This window comes from Sarcophilus harrisii, chromosome 4 (assembly GCF_902635505.1).
Source record: "Sarcophilus harrisii chromosome 4, mSarHar1.11, whole genome shotgun sequence".
In the NCBI taxonomy this organism is placed as follows: Eukaryota; Metazoa; Chordata; class Mammalia; order Dasyuromorphia; family Dasyuridae; genus Sarcophilus; species Sarcophilus harrisii.
The window spans coordinates 132,993,891-133,013,324 of NC_045429.1; the positions used below are offsets into that span (position 1 = coordinate 132,993,891).

At 36.5% G+C, this 19,434-nt stretch overlaps 1 protein-coding gene and 1 long non-coding RNA gene across 4 annotated transcripts in view; one reads left to right on the top strand and one right to left on the bottom strand.

The window, feature by feature from the left end:
* The window catches only part of TULP4 (TUB like protein 4), a 211,357-nt gene extending 200,245 nt beyond the window's left edge, over positions 1-11,112 (bottom strand). For 2 of the 3 annotated variants that reach the window (XM_031937561.1, XM_031937559.1), the window contains exon 1: positions 10,985-11,112. The gene's annotated coding sequence lies outside the window, so the exon portion shown is untranslated. Of the gene's footprint in view, positions 1-10,570; positions 10,653-10,984 lie in introns of those variants that run through there. The other variant, XM_031937560.1, reaches the window with a different exon arrangement.
* A 58-nt stretch (positions 11,113-11,170) lies between these two features.
* LOC116419128 lies at positions 11,171-18,713 on the top strand. Its single transcript, XR_004229394.1, has 3 exons — positions 11,171-11,771; positions 15,893-15,992; positions 18,670-18,713. It is a non-coding gene; the product is annotated as an uncharacterized LOC116419128 (long non-coding RNA).
* The last annotated feature ends 721 nt before the right edge of the window (positions 18,714-19,434 follow it).

A 19,434-nucleotide genomic window follows, 5' to 3' on the forward strand; every position in this document is an offset into this window, starting at 1 on the left:
AAATTCAATCAATAAGAATGTATTCAACACTTCCTATGTATCAGGCACTATGATAAGTGCTGGTGATAGAATAGGCAGAAAACAGTCCTTGACCTCAAGGAGCTTACAACCTAAAGAAGACAACAAGCAAAGTTAGTACCTAGGTTGCAAGCCTGGGGAGACTAAGAGGAATGATAATGCCTTTGATAGTATTCAGAGAGTTTGGAAGAAGATGGGTTTAGGGGTAGAGACAAAGAATTCAGTTTTGGACATATTAAGTTTAAGATGCCTACTGGACATCCAATTTGAGATGTATAAAACACTAGGGAGTTGTTAGACTGAAGGTCAGCAGAGATTAGGGCAGGATAAGTATACTTACAGAATCATCAACAAAGAGATGATAATTAGATCCTTGGAGGCTAATGAAATTACCAACAAGAACAGAAAGAGAAGAGAGCTCAAGACAAAGACCAGCAGCTTGAGACAACTAGTTCTAAAGGAATGATAATGAAACATCCCTCATCTTGGTAAAGTAGTAGATTACTGGCGGGAAATGTTCCATTTGCTGTGAGGCATGGATGCTGTGACAATTGGTTTTGCTTAATTATTTTTTATTATGAGGAAGGAGTGGAGTGGTTTTAAAACAAATTCAATGTACATGTTTAACCTATATTGGATTACTTGCTGTCCAGGAGAAGAGGGAGGTAGCAAAGAAGGGAGAAAAATAGAGAACACAGGGTTTTGCAGGGGCGAATGTTGAAGACTATCACTGCATGTATTTTGAAAAATAAAAAGCTAATACAAATTTTAAAAGGAGAAAAAAAATTTAATCTCCATATTAAAAATAAAGAAAAAATTGAGGCATGGGGACTACATATACATTTCATACATCAATTTTCTTTTCACCCTCCATTGATAATACAAAGTTATCTGTCTGCTATAAGACTGGAGGTGGAACTTCCCCAAATGTGAGCACAAAAAACCAATACTACTTATATACAGAAAGAAAAAATTCAACTTCTTGGTAAGGGAACAAGAAAGCCTGAGATATCTGGTTTTACAACATTATCATCAACATATTGGTGACAAGGAAACTATATTAATTTGGAAAGATTGGAGGAGGTCATATAATGCCCCAACAATTTCAAGATGCAGAGAGTGATCATACTATGTCTCCACCTTCATTTTACCCCAAGTTATGTCCAATATTCTATTATGCCTTGAGATTTCCTTAATCAAGTATTTTCACTTGAATTATCTATGTTTTCAAAAAGCTAATTCCAAAGAATTTTATAAATATTTCTGTCCGACTCTTCTGTGAGGAAGAGTATAAAATGCATTTAATCCATAAGGAACCTATAACGTGCTTAATATTTCTGTCACTTTAGGAACATAAATGATTCAAGATGCACACATGTCTTGATTCAACAAGGTTAGCTGATCAAAACATAATTATTTCCATTTGGTTTCACCAAATGGGAAGAGAAAAAATTCTCAAAAAAAGTTTTACTTAAATTTAAAAATTAATGTGTGTATATGTGCCATGCCACATGGCACATGGAAGGAGGAAGAAAGAAAAGAGACCTGCTATGCAATCCAACAAATAAAAACTCTTAAAAAAGTTGGAAATCACTGATCTGGTAAGTTATTATAGGTGGATTCTAGGCAGCATGCCAAGGCTACTTTATTTTTTCCCCTGCATCTTAGAAAAAAATTTGTGTAAAAACAGAAAACAAAACTTTTGTCACTTTTTATCTTAGTTGGATTTCAGTATTACAATATAAAATAGATATGTGCAAATTGTATTTCTCTCCCCTTTGATGTTAGTGTTATATTTAATTCATAAGCATTTTTAAGTATTTCAGAATTTATTTCATTCATCAGTTATAACCAAATAAAGAAAAATCCTTATGTACTTGACACTTCTTCATTTCTCATTTCATTAGAAATTTTGGCAAAAACAAGAAAGAGGCAAAGAGATTCAGGGAAAGGGAGAAAAAAAATAGTTCAATCTATTTGGGAAAAAAAATCTATTTTTTTCTGATGCCCTTCCTATACTTCACTTTCTCTGATACAGAAAGTAGTAAGAGTACTTAAACACTTGCATTTTTAGCATTTATATATAATTTTAAATCTACTATTTACAAGTGCCAAATGTTTTTAAACTTTCTTGAATATTTGCTAATTTTAAGTTATTTTGACAACCTAAAAGACAAAGTTTGACTAACCAAAGCATTTGAATGGCACAAGTCACAACTTTTTATCAAGCAGTATTTGCTATTCCAATTACTGACACTAAATGCTCTGTGTCACCTGGCTTTCCATGTCAACTTTAAGGAAGATCAGTCAATCAACAAGCATCTTGTAAATGTCAGCTCACTATGTTAGTAAAAGAATTTGTCTTAGCCTCTGGAAGTTGATAATTGACTGCCACTAGGTTTAAATTCTTAGTTCTTTCAACAGGTAGCAACAGTGCTGATCAACTTTCTAGAGCCATAGTTATATACCATCACTAAAAACTCACTATTTTCCATTTGGATCCAAATGGTATTGCTGTTATCAAAGCTAGCAGTAACAGCAATGATCTACCTGAAGTTTTTCCATGGAACTAAAAGGTAATTTTACTAACTAGAGATGAGGAATTAATAGCATATGGAGTTAATGTGATAATACTGTGCCAAAAGGGTTATTTAAGCCCTCATAAAACACATCTTTCTGATAATGACTTCTTCTGCAAAGAACTTTTGTCTACAATGATACTAACTTGAAGATGTCCAATTTCTTGTGATCATGGAAGTTGATCTGAGGAACTAAGGAATAGGGGGATTAAGTGGTAAGGCTGGAGCTTAGCTAGTGATTATGCCTTCCATATCATAACTTTGCCCAACACAGATATATAGTGGCTTGGAATAAGAAAATATAGAGGAATTTCTGAAACTTTTACAGAAGCCACAGATGATACACAAAAGCCTGCCAATAACACACACACAAAAAAAAAAACCTTAGAAACTTTTAAGAAATGCATGAAATATGTGCATAATATTGTATAACATCAACATGTTTTATTTTTTAATACCATATTCAGACTTATCAAATACAAAGGGAGAGCCAAAAAAATTTTACACAGATATTCTGGAGCTCCAGGGCTCTGTGCCCTTTACTCCCACAATGTAGAACTACTTGTATAGAAACAGCAATATTTGCAGTACAGGGGTGTCACACATGATTCCTAAATGCTGCCCAAATCAGTAATTGGAATTTGTTTAATTAAATAAATAAAAGTACAATCCAACAGAGATAATGTTAATTTGTGATTTTTGAAGTCAGTTCACTGGAAGGGATGCATTTCTATTTGAATTTGGCATTACTAACACACAGTGGATAGAATCTAGGACCAGGAGTTAACAAGACCTGGGTTTAAATCCAGTCTCTGACTCTGATTAACTGTGTAAACCTAAGTAAGTCATTTAACCACTTTGTATCTCTTTCCACATCTGTAAAATGATGAGGTCAGTTTCATCAGCCCTTAAGTTCCCTTATGATCCTATGAGATGAAAATTAGACAATATAATACATCAGAAGAGTAAAGGCTTCAAGAAGTTTAACCTACTTTTAATCATGACACAGTCAATAAATTATTAAGGGAAATATTTAGCAGGATGAAGAAATTCTGAACTCAGTCATGTTAACCTATAAATTTCAAGAGGAATTTTCAAGTATTAAGCAAGCAATAGTTCTTAAAAAGCACATACAAGAGAGGTTTAGAATAAAGTCTTCCAACTAGATGAATCAATAAATGAAACCTGAAAGTAAAAGCTGAGTCTTCTTTTAAAAAAAAAAAAAAAATTCATTAATAATGACTACTCACAAAATAATGCTTTAGAGTTTTCAAAACAATTTTTTAACAACAACCCCATGGAGTAAGATAGTACAGGCACTTTAATATATGATGAAATTAAAATTCAAAGGTAAATTTGCCAAAGTACAGATGACTAGTGAATAGTGAAACCAAGACTCAAATTCATGTTTTCTGATTCCATTATGTAATGGTTGTAACATGCTCATTCCCAAACTGAAAGTGAATGCCCAAAGATAAGTACTGCTAGACAAAGGAAGGTTTAAAGTTGTTCTTTTGATAAAAATAGAAGAATTAATTAAATTTAATAAGAGAATAAATTAAATTTATATGGCACTTCACAAAGAAAGTACTTTTGAACCTCCTAAAACAATGAAGTAGGCCAATATGTATTACCCTTTTTCAGAGACTTAAGTTCAAAGGTTGGCGACTTGATAATAATCACCCAGGCTGCTTGATAATCACACAGGTAGTAGTATCAAAAGAAGGGTTAGAACTCCAATTTTCTCACTCGTGATCCAATGTTCTTTGCACCATACCATACTATTCCTGCTATTAGTAGGAATCAGTGGTAATATTAGTAGGAATAGTATTTTAAACATTGACACTATTATTCTTACTATTTCTTGCTAATTTGTCCCAATAGCTAAATTCAATTCCAAGTGATTTTACAATCCACTATACCACAAATTCTTTTTCTTGTGAACACTACCAATTTATCAATCTAAGGCCTAATATGACATTGATCATGTGTGTTCCACACCACCTAAAGGATAACAGTAATTATTTCTACTCAATGACAATAATATTAAATTCTTGAAAAACCTGTCTCTATCCAATATTTTGAGATTTCTCATTCTCACTGCCATCAGACTTCTGTCCCCAATACTCTATTCAAAATGCTCTTTCACTTACATAAACTGATGCTAAGTGAAATGAGCAGAACCAGTAGATCATTATACACTTCAACAACAATACAATATGAGGATCAATTCTGATGGAAGTAGCTATTTTCAACAATGAGAGGATCCAAATCAGTGCCAATTAATCAGTAATGAACAGAACCAGCTACACCCAGCAAAAGAACACTGGGAAATGAGTGTGGACCACAACATAGCATTTACACTCTTTCTATTATTGTTTGCTTGCATTTATGTTTTTCTTCTCAGGCTATTTTTACCTTCTTTCTAAATCCGATTTTTCTTGTGTAACAAGATAACTGTATAAATATGTATACATATATTGTATTTAACGTATACTTTAACATATTTAACATGTATGGGACTACCTGCCATCTAGGGAAGGGAGGGGAGGGAAGGGGAAAAGTTGGAACAGAAATTTTTGCAAGGGTCAATGTTAAAAAATTATCCATGCATATGTTTTGTCAGTAAAAAGCTATAATAATAAAATTTTTTAAAAAGAAAATGCTTTTTCAAAAAGGTCCCCAATAGCCTCCTATTTACCAAATCTAATGGCCTTTTTTCTGTCTTCATCCTTCTTGAGCTTTCTGAAACTTTCATAACTACTAACTATTCCCTCCTACTGGACACATCCTTCTTGTCTGAGTTCTAATAAACCATGCTTACTCACCAGCCCACCTATCTCCTTCACTGGGTCCTTTTCTTCCAACTCATTAATGTGGATCTTCCCTGCAAAGGTCTATCCAAAGCATACTTTCTTCCTTTCTTTATACTCTCTCCTTTAGCAGTATGACTCACTCCCAAGATTTCAATCACAAGATGACTCTTTCAATCCCTTCCTCTAGTACAGGGATATGCTGGTAAATATTTAACAACTATTTTGATGGGGGGTGGGGGGGAGGGTATGCATGACCCTTTTAAGTTTAAGTTAACATTTTCTTAACTACTTTCTTAACTCTAGACAATTAACAAAGCAGTAAATCAAGACTTGATCTGTAGAGTCAAGACCTAATCTGTAGAGTTTGAAGAACTTTGAGGAGCAAAATGCCCATTCTGAAAATCTGACAATAGGCTCAGCAGCTCAAGTTTCTTCATCATATTCCTGCCATCGTCCAAACCTCTCTTTTGCGCTTTAGGGACATAATTCTAACTGCACAGAAGACATCCTAAACATCTATAACGCTCAAGTATGTCCAAAACCAACATATTTTCCTTAAAATTTGCTCCTCCTCTTGACTTCACTTTTTCTGTGTAGCAACCTAATTCACCCAATCTCCCTAATTTAAAACTCTGGAATTATCCTTGACTTTTCCCTTGATCTCACTTAATCACTTACCAAGATCTTGCCAATTCAATCTCTGTAATTTCTCTCCATTTTCACGACTACAATAACCAAGTACAGGTCTTTGATGAAGACCCACTCAAGCTACTGAAATGATTATTTCCACATAGATCTTCCAGTCACCACTCTCCTCTATCCCAATTCTTCATACCAATGCCAGAATAGTCATCCATATGCACAAATTTAGTCATATTCTTTGTTCAAAAATTTTTGATGGCTCCCTCTTGCTTGTTGAGTGAAGATTAAAATTCCTATCTCTGGCATTCAAAGTCTCCATAATCTTATGTCATTACAACTTCCTAACTTGATTTTCATATACTCATCTCTATCATCTCTCTATTCCAACCTCCAACCAAACTGCTTTGCTCTTTGTCCCACAAATGACAGTTTCATGATTTAGCCACACAGCAGAACAAAATGAACACCCTATTGTCCAAGTTATGTCATTAAGTTTTATAAAGAGCCCACCAAGTTAGCTTTTATATTGTACTGCCTCTACACATGAGGCAATAAGATAGGTTCTGAATTGAATAGTAGGTACAGGGCTGAATTGCATTTGAGAAAATCCCAGTGTTTTCAGAGATCTTAAGCTATTCTTTGGCATATGCCAATAATCAACATCCTCTTTTTAACACCAATGATCTTCCCATGATGCTACTAAATTCCAGTGGTTCCCTAGATCAAATACAAATTCCTTCATTAGCATTTAAAGATCTTCACAATCAATCACCAACATACCTTTCCAGACTGATCACATATTATTCAGCTTCAAAAACATTATAACCAAGTCAAATTGACTTTCTTACAAGACCACTCATCTTCCATCTCTAGGTTTTTGCAATGTGTCCACATGTGGGATGCACTCACTAGTCTCACCTTTTGTCTCTTAAAATCTCTTGTTTCCTTAGCTCAAGTACCAACTTCTACATGAAAATTTTCCTATCTTACCCAGCTCTCTGTATCTACCCTCCAGAATTATCTGGATCATTTAGATATATGCAAAATTTTGCCTATATGGACATCTTCTCCCAAAGGATTGCAAACTACTTCCAGGTGAGAACCACTTAATTTTTGTCTTTGTATCTCAAATGCCTAGGACAATGCTTGGCAAAAAGAAGGCATTTAATAAATGCCTGCCAACTAATGGATATAGTTGCAAATCAGAGACTATAACAGTATCCAAAAAATAAAAATTTCTGGAAGCTTAAAAGGTAACAAAGAGGCAGACTTCAGTAAACACAGACTTTGACTTAGACATAGCATGACTCCCTGAAAAGTAGACTGGGAAAAGGACATGAGCCTGTTATGTTAACTTCATAATAAAACTAAATTAGGTGGGCTTATTTCAAAGGTTAACAGAGAGACTTATTATCTTCTCCTTTAGAATACAAGTAGTTTGCCAGGAAGGGTTGTTTAATTCATTTTATTTGCAGTCTAGCATATAGTAGGCTTCAATAAATGCATGTTGATGATACATATGCAATGTTAAAAGACTGAGAGAAAACCGTTGTACACCCAGGTGGATACTCTTTGGTAGATTTATATGAGGACACAGACGAGAATTACATAACTTAGAGTGTATTGATAAACTACAATCTTCACAAATAGAGGGATATGGATTCAAGAAGACCACAGGTCTACAGAAATATATTTTTTAATCTGTAAGCTATCTCAATTTATAGAATAGCAAAGCAAATTATAACTGAGTTTTATGGTACTTTGAAGATGTCTTTCATAAAACATCATAACAATGCATATCATATGCTGAGTGAAATGAGCAGGACCAGGAGATCATTATATACTTCTACAACAATACTAGATGATGACCAGTTCTGATGGATCAGGCCATCCTCAGCAACGAGATCAACCAAATCATTTCTAATGGAGCAGTAATGAACTGAACTAGCTATACCCAGAAAAAGAACTCTGGGAGATGACTAAAAACCATTACATTGAATTCCCAATCCCTATATTTATGCACACCTGCATTTTTGATTTCCTTCACAAGCTAATTGTACAATAATTCAGAGTCTGATTCTTTTTGTACAGCAAAATAATGTTTTGGTCATGTATACTTATTGTGTATCTAAGTTATATTTTAATATATTTTAACATCTAAAAAAAACAAAAAAAAAAAAACAATGCATATCATAATAATAAAAATGTGGCACAATAAATCCAAAATTATAAATTAAAAAAAAATTCTATAATGTTATTTTGATCTCAGTCACTGAATCTATCTTTAGAAAAATAAGGATGCCTAACTTCTATCCCAGTCTCTGTCTCCTAACTACCTAAATTCATAAAACATACTTGCCAAAAGAGAAAACCTATTTTTAACTCCCTCAGCCCTGTTGCAGACTCCCTATGGTTTTGTGTTGGATGATATTAAAATATGCTTGTTGTACCACTATGCACAGTTTTTATCTTTCACAGGTTAAAACTGCACAATGACTTTTGGGACAACCTGTATTTTTACATTTAAAAATTATTGTTCAACATTTTGCAAAAAGTTGCAATGGATGACAAGACTAGAATTTCTTAATTAAATATCAAATCTACACATTTCACCAGAATAAACAAATTTCATGTCATCTAAGCAAAGCATTTGATTTATTAGGACCAACAAATATATTAGGATTGACCCAAAGGATACATTGTACTATCATTTCTCAAAAAAACATAAAGTTGCCCTTTTTCTGCTTATCTCCCATGAGTGAAAGTTGGCAATAGTTTAAAAATATTCAATAAATGGCTTTATTATCTATTTTCATGCAGAATAAAAATTGTTTCTAATTCATCAACTGTGACACAAAGACCAATGAATCAGAAACTGGAGGTCCTGATCTCAAATCATAGTTCTGTGACTTACTAGATCTGTGAAAATTTTGTTTATCCACTCAAAGCCTTGGTTTCATTGGGGAGAAGAAATTACTAGTTTTTAGAATCTCCTCTGAGACATACAACTATAATTCTATGACTTACTGAAACTTTCACAAAGCTATTATATTAGATTCACTTCCATTATCAACTTTTACACAAATTTTATACAAGTTAATTACCATTTAAATTAAAAAGCTGAATACTAAGTTTGGATGTTCAGGCTTCATTCATATCTCCAAATCAATAAACCATCAGACTAGAAATGACAGAAAACCTCATTTTGTTCTGCATATGAATGTCATTATACATAAACTTCTGAAATTAAGCTTCTAACCTGTCCAGGCAGGCAAGGACAGTATTTAAAGTCACTCTGTAGTCTGCAAGTTTTGTTGTTGTTGTTTTAATTATGTCATTTCACATTCCTCACAACCTTAAAGTTACAATACTTAATGACTGATGTCTTAAGAGTTCTGCAGAAAACATCAATGTAGAATGGATTTGCCTACACATAGTAAAATGAAACCACAGATAAAGGCAAAATCATGGACATATAAAAGAAAAACAAGAGAACCTTATCGTTTTCTTTTTTAAAAAGTTTCCACCTTTAGATTTTAATATTTAAATTTCTCCCTGTGTGTGTACAGACTGACCAGATGGAAGCCCCACCTCTATGAAAGGGATTCTTTGAAAAGTACAAGAAAAAAAAAAAATAATAACAAATAGAGGAAAATAATACACATTCCCCAGAAAATGCCCCATTACCAGTAAACAGACTTCAACTCTAAGGAAAGGAAAGCCAGTCCACCTTAGTAATCAAGCAAAGCTAAGCCGAAAGAGTCTTAAATCGCCCTAAAAACCTCACCACCAGGAAGTCTCTAAAACCACTATCTTGGAGAGGGTCTAATAGGAGTACATACAATCTCAAGACTAATGGGGTCCAACTTTGAGGCTGACATAGTACTTTTTGGGAAGGAGGAAAAGGGCTGGTAATATGAGCGGAGCCTGGGCGATTTGTCAGAGGAAATAGCAGACTCCAGACAACATAAGTGCCAGGATTTCCATGCAGCTGGCACGACAGGTGACTGGGCGCTGCTTTGCAGACACCCCGCTCCCGACGGCCTCCCCGGGTCTTGCTGAAGGTGGGGTAGGGAGGGAAGAGGTAAACGAGACAGGAGGAGAAGGTTTTGAGGAGGGGGGGGACAAGAGGCGGCTCAAAAGAGTGAGAGAAACCTCAACTGGGGGGAAAGGAGTGCAAACCCCAGTTTCTCTAAGGGGGCCGTTTTTGAGGGATTTTCTGCCACCACAATGAAATAAAATGGCTCCAAGCCAAACGCCTCCAGATCATCATCACCACCCCCTTTCCTCCACACTCCCGAGGAAAACGGATTCCTCTTTTGCCCGCTTTTCTCCAGCGTGGAAACAAAAGGCCAAAATAGCTTTAAAAAAGAAACCGGCAGCAACCGCCGCCCAAGCTGCCAGGGTCAGACACCCATATCCCACCCCCTATTTTTTTTTAAGGGCTGAAGCCCCCATACTCCGGCCACGGAGGAGCCTCCCTCCCAGCCCCCAAAGACCACAAGCACTCCCGACCTCCGTCTCGCGTTGGGGGGTGGGTCAGTCTCCCTGTCTGTCTGTGCGTCTGTCTGTCTCCCTCCCCTGGCGGCCGTTGCCGCTCCTCGGCTGCGGACCAAAGCCTGGGCCCTCCTCCCGCGGGGCGGGCAGAGGCTCGCTTCGCTCCCCCCGCCCCAGCGGGGGCCGGAGCGCCCCCTCCCCAGCCCGCGCCCCGGGCGGAGGGGAAAAGGCTGGCAGCGAGAAAACGGCCAGCCCCCAAGGAAGAAGAGAAACCTGGGGTTTGGACAAGACGAGTAGGAGGAGGGGACTTCGGCGGGGGAGGCCAGTGGGGATCCCCCCCACCCGGGCAGTAGCAGCACCAACAGCATCCCGGCCGTGGTCGTGACAGCCGCCCCCCATCGCATCCCTACCGCCCGCCTCGCCTCGCCTCACCTCCTCCGGGGGCGGCGGCGGCGACGGCGCCGTCGGCCACTCGGTGTCTCGTCTCGTCTCCTCTCCTCGGTCGGCGTCGGCGACAGCCAGCGGCACCACCGCCTCCTCCTCCTCCTCCTCCTCCTCCTCCTCCTCCTTCACCACCACCACCACCTCCTCCTCCTCCTCCTCCTCCTCCTCCTCCCTCCTTCTCCTCCTCCACCACCTCCTCCTCCCTCCCTGTGTCTCAGTCTGAGTCTCCGCCTCTCCGCCGCCGGGCCCTGACTGCTGCGCCACGTGATCCGTCACATGACCCTGCACATTTAGCAGGCGCCTCCCCAAACCTCCTCCCGGCTCGGCTCCAATCCTGGCTTCGGGGCCAGGCGAGACCGGACCCGCAGTCCCCAGCAGCCGCCGGGGCCGTCTCCTTCCTTCCTCCCGCCCACCCTCAGCCTCTGCCTCTCTGCTTCCCCCTACCAGCCCGGCCGCTCGCTCTCCGCGCTCCCCCACCAGTCAGTCCCTCCCTGGGCGCTCGCCCTCGCGGAGTTCCTCGTGCCCTCCCCCACCTCCGGCCCGAGACCCCGGCGCGACGCGCCTAGCGAGGGCTGGTACCGCCCTGGCCCGCTAATTCCGAGAGAGTCCCGCCACTTTGCGCGCCTTCCCCTCCCCCCGCTTTTGGCCGGTTTGAGCAGCCCGTCCTCTCCCCTCGCGCGCGCACTCCGCGCGCTGACACTTGTTTGGGGTCCTGGGCAAGGCGCCTCAGTTACCTCAAGCGTCAAACCGGGATAACAGCGTCCGCCTCTCCAGGGTGAGACATTTGAACAGCATTTTCAAATAGCTATTAAAAGATCAAATACTCCAAAGATAATCATATAAAATGTTTTTAATTGAAAAGTTTGCAAACCTTAAAGTACTCTATTAATTTTCTTGTAACCTATATATATATACGTATATATACATATATGTACATATGTATACGTATATATATAGGTTACAAGAAAATTAATATATTAAAATAATATTAATATAATGACATTAATATTAATATATTAAAATTTATTTATTTTTTTTTTGCTGAGGCAATTGGGGTTAAGTGACTTGCCCAGGGTCACACAGCTAGGAAGTGTCAAGTGTCTGAGGCTACATTTGAACTCAGGTCCTCCTGACTTCAGGGCTGGTGCTCTATCTAGCTGCCCCTCTTGTAACCTATAATAACAGTTCAACTACCTACTCTCAAAGAGTCAGGAGGAAAACACTAATAACATAAAATTATTGTTTATTATTATTATTATTATTCTGTCTCAAATACTAGCCGTGTGGTCCTGACCAAGTTACTTCATGCTTTTGCCTTTATTTCCCCATCTGTAAAAGGGAGAGATAATAATAGCACGTCCCTCTGAAGGTGGTGAGAATCAAATGAGATAATAAATGAGTTTAGCACTGTCCCTGCCGCATGAGAAATATAGAAATGTTAGCTATTGTATCTTTCAGAAATGTCTTCCTCTAAACAAACTTAGGAGAAACAATGTTTGTTTCACTTTTTAAAGAGACTCGGATTAATAACCTACCTGTGATCCTTAAAGTTTCAGAATTCAAACTTGAACCCAGGGCTTTCCTACTCTCCCTTGGATTATATCACCTTTGGCTAATTACGTAAATTCTCTGAATCTCCTTAGTCATAGGTTAGAAACGAACTATATTTACCCTTTTTAAGACTGGAAGTAACTAGATGTAAAACGCTATCACCAGTGCCTTGTACCACATAGCCAGATACAAGAAAACAATGAGTCACCTGATGATGTATCTCAGAAACAATACCCTTTTTGTGTAAAGGAAAAGAGAAAGAATTTGGAAAAGGAAATTTACAGTGAATTTTCATTTAGCTTTTAAGGAGAAATTTACTGCTTTTGTTCTGTAAAGGTAGTAGAGTTTGAATTTGGGGAAAATATCTCCCCACAGAAAAAGTAAACCTAAAAGGTTGAATAAAAATAGACCCTTAGGTTATGTTTTAATCAACAGTAGGATAAGCCCATCAATTCTATCCAGTAGAAGCCCTCCACTGTCTTAGAAATTTCCTGTTCCATGTGGGTATCTTAATGGAATTAACTACAGAGAATACATCCCCACAGAACAAACCTAAATTTTTGCAACTCCTGAGACACCCCACACATACACACACACACACACACACCATTAAGGTTCAATTCCAAGATTAATACATTCTCCCCCATATCATTTGATATCATGTCCCTATTACTCAACTTTCCAAATAAGAAAAATAACAGCAGCCACACTTGATAGGCTCCTTTTGCCACCTCTAAGGTTTCCCCCAGGCTTTGTAATATTGTTCCTTAGCTTTCCACTTGGCAAGTGCTAGTTAAAAATTTTTGATCTTCTAGCCTTGCCTTCTGATTTATTAATCTCTCGATTTTAGAAACTCTGGGTTGAGGAATTCCTCAACAATTCCTTTATTAAATGGTGGCCAGACTCTTGAGACTGGCAGATACTAAAACTAGGGCATTATATATTCTCGCAAGACAGCATATACGAATTTTGTACTTAAAAGAATACAGAAATAATTAGGATACATAAACTTGTAAGTAATTTGGGAGAGAAATTGCAGCTGTAGCTTGAAGATCCCCAAATGGTGCAGTGACCCCAAATGACCCAGGGTAGTTATAGCCTTACTATAGTTTTCACCATGTTCAAAGAAATACCATTTCTTACTGTAAGAAAATGAACATACATATAGCTTTAAATAAAATTTTGAACATGATCCATAGACATGAATACATTTGTGGAACATTTTCATTTGCGACCATAACCATTATTTGCAGAACTTATTATATTTCTGAGTTTGCTTGTTTAACTGGGAAGAGGACTGAAATCTATTTCAAACTGAAGACTTCTCTCCCATACTACAAACTCATTGTGGGCAGGATTTGTCCCTTTCCCTAGCATGTCTGGTGGAAGACCCTACTGCTATTCAATGTATGATGGCTAATGATAACAATGATTAAATGTTAGATGTGCAGTGAAAAGTTGTCAGCAGCGATGCTGTTTATAGGCAGAGAAAAATATATTATGATGGATGTAAGGTTCTAATTAGTATGAATTATGAATTCTGTGCCTAAGTTTCATTATGCAAATTTGCACTGCATATTTACATTGGACCATATTACCAATTGCTACTTAACTATACATATATTTACATGCCAATGACAATATGGTACATACTCATAGCTTCAAATGGTACAAATTCAAGTAATTATGATTCCAAGTGATTCTTTATTCTCACTAATCATAACTTTGTGCAAATTATTTATCATTTATACCTAATTACCATGCAACAAAATAACAAATATACGCATATGTATATATATATATATAATATTAAACATATATCTGATTAACTTCTTAAAAGTTTTGATTCAATTCCTATCTCTAATAAATACTAATTATAAGACTCTAGGCAAGTTGCCTTTAGGCAACTCTCTAAAACTAATTTACAGAGAAAGTACTGTTCCATATTTGTTTTAAAAAGCTCCCTACACAGGTGAAATCTTGGTCCAAAAAGAATTTTTTTAAATTACTAAACAGTATACATAAAAGATTAGTTTTAATTTCAAAATCATGTGAACATGTATGATGCTGTACTCAAAACTTTACAAAATTATATGAAACATTAATTGCCAGTAGAAAAAGCATATTCTAAAAGAAAGAAAGAAAGGAAAGCATTTTCTCCCTGGTTTTTGCACCCCAGTTTAGACTCTGTTCTTTCATATGTGCCGAGATTCACAGCTTAAAATGATATTGCTATGGATGCTCACCCAAATCTAAAAATGTGTACAAAGATCTCACTGATTATGAGCTAATTGAGATAGTTTAACAACTTCAATATAACAGCTTGCTCTATTACTGTTAGATTGTTGGTGAATTTTTTTTTTCTTTTTATGAGTTGCAAAAGGGCATTTCAGGACACATGGGTAATATTCAAGAGATTGGTACTCTGCACCAGTTTCTTAAAATAGTTGCCAACCTAATTCCTAGAGTTTCTCTTGATTTGTCTAAGTGCATTCCCCTTTTGTGGTACTCTGCTTAAAAAAAAAAGTAAAATCTACTGTCAAAATGATAATTATGAAAGTATGTCACAAGTAGTCCATAATGCTCCAGAAATGCAAGACAGACTTCATAAAAAGTGAGAGAAGTACAAAGAATAGTAGTAGCCAGGATCTTTATTTTTTTAAAACTTACAGTAATATACTATTCTCTAGACTGCCATATGGAATCCCAAACATTTTCAGCAAATAAAGATCTTCTTCCTTGGTCTAGCAGGAGAAAAAAATGATAAAAAGCAAGGAATTCAAATACAAAAAGCCCAAACATGCAAAGTGTTATTAATTTAAATATATTGTTTCATTGGGGATCTGCCTAAAAACAAAATAGCAAAATTAAAATTTTTTGATCACATTTATGTTAGGGCTTTGGAAACCATAATATCAGGCAGGGGTCCTCAAACTATGGCCGTGGGCCAGATGTGGCAGCTGAAGACGTTTATCCCCCTCACCCAGGGCTATGAAGTTTTTTTATTTAAAGGCCCACAAAAAAAAGTTTTTGTTTTTACTATAGTCCGGCCCTCCAGCAGTCTGAGAGACAATGAACTGGTCCCCTATTTAAAAAGTTTGAGGATCCCTGCTTATGTTGAGGCTTCAATGCAAATGTTTATTTTTACTGCTCTGATCAAGAATGTTGGGAGAGGGAGGAGTTAATCCCTAAGATTACTATTAGAGTTTCCCACACATGTCTTCAATTCCATCCTCCATAGAATACCATTACAGTTTACCATATAAGAATAATTTTAACTCCCAATCAAAATACTTCCAGATTGTAAGTAAAGTGTTCAGTTTTGATTTCTATCTATTTCTGCAGGAGGCATAGAAGAATTTGCCAAAAGAAGATATCTGAGTATAGAAGCAAGTGTCCTCTGTCTTTACACCATAGCATGAGGCATCAGGAAGGAGAAGAAAAGGTATACATATGCCATTTTGAAGTAAATTTGGCAAAGGGGCTAAGGACAGGTGATTTTAGTCAGGCTATTGTTCCCACGATTCCTTAGCAAGGTTATCACTATTTAATATGGATTGAATGCTATAAATGGACACCAAAGTTCTAGATGTTCTGTCAAGTATAAAAACAAATATTATACCATGCTATATACCATTATTGTAGTACATTTTTATATATGTATATACATTTCCTTATTTATCCTTGGGGAATCTATTTTCTGAAAAAACTTATTTTTTTAAGGTTAATAATATAACCTGATATAGAACCATGCTGCCCTCACTTACATTTTGGTTCTTAGTTTGCCCATGTTCCAGGCACTTTGTGGTTCACCGTCCATTCAAAACTATAGCAGAAATACTCCTATTATTGTGTTTATATTACTCAACCAATTAGATGGCACAAAGAGATATAGCACTAAATCACATAGCAATAAAAATGACTAGAAAGATTTTTCTTTACATCAATCTTATACCTCTTACCAGCTACCAGTGAGAGAAAAGATTCACACATGAAATTATGTTTGGCTAGAGAGCACAAGTAGCAGGAAACATGCATGAAGGGCACAGAGAATGGACAGCCAGAAGATCTATATGGCTGTGACAATGCCCACTCTCAGGGCTGTTGGTTGTTTCTCCCACTAAACTACTGATGTCTTTCGGTGATGTCATTAGGTCTTCCTCTTCCTCCTCCTCCTCCTCTTCCTCCTTTTTTCCATTGAGCTTTGATCCTCTGCTGGTCTCTGCTTGATGCTTCTGCTTTTATTCCTCTGGATTAACCACTTATCTCTAGTGTTATTGCTGTTCTCTGCTGGCATTTGCTGGTCAACTGCCGTGTCTCTTCTTTGGGCCCTCTTCCACCATCATCTGGTCTTCTGCTAAATTGCAGCTGCTACACAGATCTTACCTCACAGACGTCTCATCATCCCAGGGGCTACTGCAACTATACTGAGCCAGCTTCCTCCCTTCTCTCTCCTCCCCAAAAAAACAGGCTTTGTCTTTTGAACTCCTTTTCTCCTACTTGAAAAGGATGGGGGCAAAAACTGAGTCTCTCTGTCTAAACTTTGTTAAAAAGTAAGAAAACTATTTTGATTTTCTTTCCATCCCATTTCTATCTCCCTTATCCTAGGTATCTTCCATGCCTGTAATATTCTTCATCCTCATATCTGCCTCCTGGAATCCCCAACTCTCTTCACAGCTTGAATCAAGAACCAATTTCTATGTGAGGTTTTTCCTCATTCCCCTAGTGCTTCTCTACTTTTGAAATGGCCTTGCATTTGTTATATATATGCCTATATATATATATATATATTTATTCTGAATATATACACATATGATGTTCATATATTTATCAGGGTACTGTCTCCCTGATAGAAAATTTAAGGAAAAGGATTGTTTCTTTTTTTTGTTTATTTTGTTTTGTTTTTTTCCCAACAGCTTATATAGCACCTGGCATAGGGTCCTTCATAAATGAGTGTTGGTTGATTGACTGATAATCATCTTATTCCCCAAAATGTTTCCAAACTATATAGTCTATTTATTGATAACACGTTTCATTTTCATTCTATGATTTGTAACCATATAGCATTATTAAGAGAATATTGTTTCTTAAAACAGAAAATTTTATATCATGAAAAAAATTAGGATAGCCAGAAGTGCAAGACCATTCACAAATTTCAATGCATACTTCTTTTGCCCTTTTAATCAAGTTCATCAAATGCAAGGGCCGCCCATTCAACTGCCTATAAGTGTAGAAAATATACATTTTTTCCTAGTTTTTTCCTATATAATTAGGTTGATACCTTTTGAGTAGTTGCAGATATAGTTTATATATCATTTTTAAAATATATACAGTTTAATAATTCTTTTTAAGGCTAATATGTTTAGCTTCTGGGAATTAGGGACTATCTTTGTATTTCCCATAATACCCAGCACTATGCCCTGGGTGGTTTAATCAATATTTTGAGTGAATGACTTCTTGTGAAAGGTTGCAGAATAACATTAGTATTATACCGATTTCTCTGTGAAATAAAGGAATAGTACCTCAGTGGTATCCCACAGGACAGAGCAAAAAGAAGAAAATCTTCAGTTCCCTTTGCTATTGTACATTTTGGAGCAAGTCATTTAACTTTTGCTTCTAGTGGTATGCATCTGCAAATGGAAATGATAATACTCTGGGTTTATGTAATGCTTTTATTCTGAGAACACTTGAATATAGATAAAGAAGTTTGGGGTCTTTGGGAGCTGGACATAAAGAGCACAAAAGTATTTTGACTTTTTACCTAGAAAGCAAACCATGTCTTTTATGAATATCTAACTTTTATTCAGAGATTTAGTGGCTTTATTCATGAATGCAAAGTTATACAGTTTTTATTCAGGAATGAGTAAAAGGTCATTTTACAGAAAGTTCAAAAATCAATATTTTAAAATAATTTTATTATAAAAAATATTAACATTTGATACCTTAACTTGGCTCATATATGACTTTCATTTTTAAAAAGTATCCATTCAAGTGGATATCTTCAACAAAAAGAAGATCCAATTCAGTTCCAATTGATCAGTGGTGAAAAGAATCAGCTACACCCAGAGAAGGAATACTGGGAAATGAATGTGGACTACTTGTATCTTTGTTTTTCTTCCCAGGTTACTTTTACCTTCTGAATCCGATTTTTCTTGTGCAACAAGAGAACTATATGGATCTACACACATATATCTAGGATATAATTTTAACATGTTTAACATGTATGGGACTCCCTGCCATCTAGGAGAGGAGGTGGAGAGAGGGAAGGGAAAAGTTGGAACAGAAGTGAGTGCAAGGGACAATGTTGTAAAAATTACCCATGCATGTGTTCTGTCAATAAAAAGCTATAATTTAAAAAAAAAAGAAGTTAAACATAAAAAATAAAATAAAAAGTATCCATTCATGTTTGGATTAGAGTACAGAATGTCACATACTGTCTTCATTGTTATATAGGTCAATTTTATTTAACTTTTTTTGTTTTGGGTATAAGGTTGGTTATTATGAGGAGATCGTAAAAATTATATAATGTAAAATTGTATTAGTAACACATAAAATTATATTCATCAATATTTGAGTTTTTAATATCACATGAAAGAACTTATAAACTGTCATGTTAAATTTTTTTTATTAAAAGACATCTAATTTTTCTACCTACCATTCTCTCCTACATAAAAAAATATAGGATTACTAATTTATTACATTTCCTTTTAACAAATATGCATAGCCAAATGAAACCAATTCCCAATTAACTCTGCTCAAAAAAATATAAGACTCATTTCTGCACCCTAGATCTATCAAAAAGTGAACAATATGTCATTATCATTCTATGATTTGCAACCATACAGCGTCATAAGGAGAATATTGTTGTTATAACAATGAAATTTTGC